Below are 6,535 nucleotides of genomic sequence, written 5' to 3'. Positions count from 1 at the left end.
GGCCTTTTCCCTCCCTCCCCCCCCCTCCCCCCCTTTTTTGTGGACTTATTTTTATTGACTTTATGTGCGTTGATTTTTGATTTTTTGTTATTTTTCTAGCGCTGCACTTTTATTTACAAGCAAGTAGATCTGTTAGCCAAACTAAGGTCATACACAGGAGAGCAAGCGAGAAGATCCATTAGCCAAGCTGGGTTCAGGTCAGGAGACAGGCAGAGAAGATAAGTCCAGGAACGAGCCATGTCAGTAACAGGAGATCACAATAGTAAGAAAACACAGGACAGTTCAACAGAAGCTGGTTGTTAAACCAGCTTTTGTTGAACAGTCTGCGGCACACATGGACTGAAATTCCAGTGGTTCCAGCTCAACCAAATGATTTTTGGTCCATGTATACCCAATTTTACTCAACTGCCTAGCTTCAGTGATTTGCTTACATCTGGCCACCATGATCCTCACCAGTAACTACTGTACTACATAGCCTTGTAAGTATTATAGGCCTTTTGGTACCTGTAATAAATAAATAAATAAAATACCGCACATTTGTTTAAATATGAGATAAATACCTCAAAAAACATGAGAGAAATCATTAAAGTCAATTCATTAAAAAACACACACATTTGTTATTTATCTATTTTGATATATAGAAGGAAGTAGTTTATATAGTTTTAAATTATTTTTCAAGTTGCAACTATTCATTTAGTTTATTGCACTGGTGATTTCTGTGGCACGGAGGAAAAATTGTTGGGCAGAAGAGGGAGCTGCACAATAGTTCATTAGGGTAAAAATGTGTTATTTAACACCTGGTGTTTGCTGGCGTTTTTTTTAGAAATGCGCTAAATAACAATTAGAGGAACTCTACACTGGCCAGAAAGCGAAAAGTATACGATGCATTAATAAGGGTCGTGATTAGGGTCGTGACTTCAGACGCTAGGCCGGAAGGAGCAGAGCGGCCATTTTGAGAAGGTCTCAGCACAGAACGGAGATCAGCGAGGATGGACGGTATTGTTACTATGTAAGCTGTGAAATAAATTCTGTATACCATTATATACTATTCCACTGAGTCTGCTCCTATTTGTCCTGTGAGGAACGGGGATCCCGATGCCCGTTATTGTATGTGTTCTGTCCCCACATGAAGGCGAATGAAGGTATATCTGATAATTGCTGTGTAACTTCCTACCTTCGTATCCAAGCAGTGGAGCAGACCGGATCGGCAGATGCTCAGGTTAGATGGATCCAAACGTATACACAGGAATGAAATCAGCGTGGGTTTATTTGGTCCAAATACAGCGACAAACAGTGATACAATACTGTAAGGTAGTAGAAGTATTCATGCTGTCCTGTAATATCTTTCCTGAGGCTAACTGCTGGTCAAAAACTGATGCCTTCACAAGCCCAGGGTATTGAATGTCCTGTCACACAGCTATAAAGCACATAAAAATGGCTGCAGGAAGTGACCAGAACCAAGGCTTGCCTAAAACCACACCCAGCAGAGAAAACACTTACTAGCTATAACAGGGGCATGCAGCATGCAAATTCTGGCCAGCAGATGGCAGCAACAGATCAAGACATAGAAACAAACATGGTGAAATAAGAATTGGTGATACAATGCACAGTTAAATAACAAATATGAGGGGAACAGCACAGTATGAGGAAGTGATTCCATTATCTACTCATATAAAGGAAAGCATACGCCCAGTGAAGGCAACTGTATGTGGTACAAAGGATTTCCAGTATGCTTTGAAAGTAAAAGAGGGTAATTGTATATTATCCTATATGCAGAGTGGCACCTATTTTGGCACAATTTTGTCACTGATCACAAATTGTGTATTTGTAGAGTGTCACGCATTGCAGTGGTTTTTTCACAGGACCACTAGTCAAGTGGTGTGTTGTTTTCTCACTTCTCATATGTGATGTTTATTTATGTCACCAGTGTGGTTGCAAGTTATCACGTATATTTATTTTTATAAAAAGATAATGCACTATATCTAGTATATTTTTTTTGAGGTGCTTTTTGGATTGAAGGGAAGATTTGGACATTTTCACAGTTGGAAGATTGGAGAGCGATGACTATTATTTGCATATTTTTTATTTTTATTTTTGTATCTATTATTTTAATTTTTGGACTTTTTGTATGTGGGACTTTATGATGGACATTATATTAGCAGTATGAGACTGTGGGATAGGGTGTATATGTTTGTAGAATATGAAAAGGTATTTTGTATACGATGCATTATCAGTGTGAAAATGTTCTCCCCTGAGCTCAGGAATGTAAGAAAATTGTAACATTTCATCCTAGGGAGATTGTTTTGTGAATGAAAGCACACTAGAATGTTTTCATAGTTTCACAATATTGCTGTGTGACTTATGGTGCAGTGTTAGCCTGCAAAAAATTTGGCAAAAAGACCCGCCAAAAATAACACAAAATTTAAGTGCTAAATATTGCAAAACATTAATAAGTAACACATTCGGTAAATAACCCAAGTTTTTTAGTGCGTTGACTACTTTTGAGATAAATACCACATGAGTTACTTTAACTAAAAAATGAATGCAGTATTTATCTCTTAGTGATTGGCTCCCCTGTTCCATACTCCACTACTGTTTTGGGGAGCTGGTCATCAGTCTCCTTAGAAGGAACTGTATTTTAGATCTATTTCTAGAGGAGCATTCACATTAATAGCATATATGGCTCCATTGCCTAACTCTGAGACCTGGACTGCATATTCCAGGCTTCTTATTTCACTGCACCCCCCCCCCCCCCAACTGTATACTGTTTCCCCCCATTGTATACTCACTGCTCCCCCACAGTATAATGCTCACTGCTTCCACCCACTGTATACCGCTCCTCCTCCACTGTATACTGCTCACTGCTCCACCCCATGGTATAATGATCACTGCTCCCCCCACAGTATAATGCTAATTGCTACCCCCACAGTATACTTCTCTCTATTCCCCCCACTGTATATTACTCACTGCCACCCCCACTGCAAACTGCTCACTGCTCCTCCCACTGTATACTGTTCACTGCTCCCCCAACCCTGTATACCTCTCACTGCCCCCACTGTATAGTGCTCACTGATCCACCCCCACTGTATACTACTCACTGTCCCCCCACCCCTGTACACTTCGCCCTCCTCCCCCCACCCTGTATACTGATCACTATTCCCCCCCCCCACTATATACTGATCACTGCTACCCCTACCCCATATACAGCTCACTGCCCCCCACTGTATACTGCTCCCCCACAGTATACTGCTCACTTCTCCCCCCCACATTATACTGCTCACTTCTCCCCCCCACAGTATACTGCTCACTGCTCACTGCTCCCCCCATTGTATACTGCTACCCCCATCTCATATACTGCTCACTGCCCCCCCCACCATTATATACTGCTCACTGCTTCCCCTACTGTATACTGCTCACTGAACCCCCCTACCCCATATACTGATCACTGCCTCTCATTGTATACTGCTCTCCCCATCTCATATACTGCTTACTGTCCCCCCCCACTATATACTGCTCACTGCTTCCCCTACTGTATACTGCTCACTGAACCCCCCTACCCCATATACTGCTCACTGCCTCTCATTGTATACTGCTCTCCCCATCTCATATACTGCTCACTGTCCCCCCCCCCCACTATATACTGCTCACTGCTTCCCTTGCTGTATACTGCTCACTGATCCCCCCTACCCCATATACTGCTCACTGCCTCTCATTGTATACTGTTCCCCCCACACTGTATACTGCTCACTGCTCCTCACACAGTATATTACTCACTGCTCCCCCCCCCCCACTGTATACTGCTCACTGATCTCCACTACCCCATATACTGCTCACTGACTCCCATTGTATAGTGTTCCGCCCCACTGTATACTGCTCCCCACACAGTATATTGCTCACTGCTCCCCCCTACTGTTTTACTGCTCACTGCTCCCCATGCAGTATATTGCTCACTGCTGCCCCTCATTGTATACTGCTCCCCCCACTCTGTATAGTGCTCACTGCCCCCACACTTCATACTGCTCCCCCCACACTGGATACTGCTCATTGCTCCCCCATTATATACTGCTCACTGATCCCCCTCACTTTATACTGCTCACTGCTCCCCCACTGTATACTGCTCCCCCACACTGGATACTGGTCACTGCTCCCCACACAGTATATTGCTCACTGCTCCCCCCCTACTGTATACTGCTCCCCACGCAATATACTGCTCACTGCTCCCCACACAGTATACTGTACACTGCTCCCCCACTGTATACTGCTCACTGATCCCTCCCACTGTATACTGCTCACTTCTCCCCCACTGTATACTGCTCCTCCACACTGGATACTGCTCACTGCTCTCCTACAGTCTACTGCTCACTGCTCCTCCCCCACTGTATACTGCTCACTGCTCCCCCCACCCCATATACTGCTCACCCCACTGTATACTAACTGCTCCCCCCACGGTATGCTGCTCACTGCTCCCCCCCCCCACTATATACTGCTCACTGCTCCCCTCACACACTGTATACTTCCTACTCCCCCCCTCCTTATACTGCTCCCCTCCACTGTATACTGCTCACTGCTCCCTCCACATACTGTATACTGCTCATGGCATACTGCTCACTGCTCCCCCACATACTGTATACTGCTCACTGCTCCCCCTCCTGTCCACCTTCTTGCTGCCCCAGGCCCCTTTCCTCCATCCTGGTCCCCCTGTGCTCCTTCCTAGCCCTGTGTTTTAAACTCCCTCACAACACTGATGGGTTCCCCCTTCCCTTATCCCACCGGCTGTTGAGGGTACTCTGTCAGAATTGAGGGCGGGAAAGGGGCCTGTGAATATGTCATTTAAAGTCCCCTTCCTTGTCTGAATGGATAATTAGTGATTGGTACCGATCACTGACTTTGTCCATTCATAACTGAGGCATGGTAAACTGTGTTTACTATACTTCAGTTTGTGAAGGAACAGGGAGCTCTGTACAGAGGTACTCCTGTCCATTAATTCTGTGCTGCTGAGGCTGCAGAGATGGAAACTGAAGGCCATGTCCTTCATCTTCTTTTTCTGTCTCAAAGGTGAGATGTCAGAGGTTATTTGGACATTCTTTTTATTAGGTGTTTGCAAAAAAGGTTACAAAACAGAGCCTCTGGGCATACCCTGGCTCACAGTAATACAGTTCTGAACAGAAAACAAAGAAAACCCATAAAAAACAAAACAACAGAGCACTCAACATCCTCAATAACAAGGTCATACTACCTAAGTAGTGTTCAGGGGTGATCAGAGACCAAGACAGTTGTAGGAGATCATAAGGACCCCTCAAACAATTACAGCCTATTAATTACTGAAAGATCTCAAGTGGTTATCAAAATACAGAACATCAATTCCAACATAAAAGTGTATATGGTTTATAAAAGGAAACATTCTTCTACCCCCACCCCACCTTTCTCTAGGTTCTTATGGTGTCCTACTTTCTCTTTATGTAGAGTCAACATCAACCATAGAGGATAACTCGAGCCAGAAATCCCATATTTTATATTTTTTCGGGCATCCCCAGAATGTGTAGGTTAGTTTATAAAGTGATACAACTGAATCAATGCATGCCTTCCAGAGATTCAATGAGGGGGACTGGTCAGCCCTCCACTTCAAAACTATGGCTTTCCTGGCTTAAAAAAGCAGTAGACCAAGCAATGTCCTATTCTCTCTAGTTGACTAAACCCAAAAAGCACACATCCACTGTTTGGGGAATTTTAATAGTGGTCAGGGAATGGATAAAACCTAGAACCTCTGACCAGAAGGTATAGATAAGCTGACAATGCCAAAATATGTGAAAAAAAATTGCTGTGGTGTTTCCACAGCACCAGCAAGTAGGGGGTACACCAGGGTATATTCTGAGCAACTTAGATGGGGTTAAGTAGACCATACTGTATGTAATATTTTAAACTGTACTAACTTGTCTCTTGTTGCCACTAGTTGGGAAAGGGGATAGTCCCAAATATCCTTCCAGTCTTCTCCATCTAGTTCTGCAATTGCCACCCTCCATTTCAAATGCAAGGGGTTGAGACCTAAATGAATAGAAGGCAACAATGCCTTTTAGATTACCAATAGTGTTTTTTTTTAGGGAGGAGTCACATAGGAGAGTTTCCAGATCATCAGCTAGTAAATTAATCAGTTATGCTCTGAATTGGGAATGGAACGCATAGCGGAGTTGCAGAAACCTGAAAAAGTGGGAGTTTGGAAGGTCATATTTAATATCTTTCAAAGTCCAAATGGAGGGATCAGGAAGTGACTCAAATTCTGAAAAGGTAGCATTATACACTAACAGTGTATAGGGAGAACAAAAGGCAGAAGTTGAGGAGTGTCTAGGCATAGTTAAATGCCAAGTCCTAACAAACACTTGGATAGACGAGGTAAAAGGTAGGAATGCAATGGATCCATGGCCAGCGCAAACAGGGAAGGGAATAGCGGGCACCCCTGCCTCGTGCCATGTTGAATGGGGAAGGGAGAAGAGAGTGCTCCCTCCAATCTAATTAGGGACGTAGGCATCTTATATAGCAA

This window comes from Staurois parvus, unplaced genomic scaffold (genome assembly GCF_062004578.1).
Source record: "Staurois parvus isolate SC_StPar_1 unplaced genomic scaffold, SC_StPar_1.0 ptg000525l, whole genome shotgun sequence".
NCBI lineage: Eukaryota > Metazoa > Chordata > Amphibia > Anura > Ranidae > Staurois > Staurois parvus.
This window is presented reverse-complemented; position numbering follows the sequence as displayed.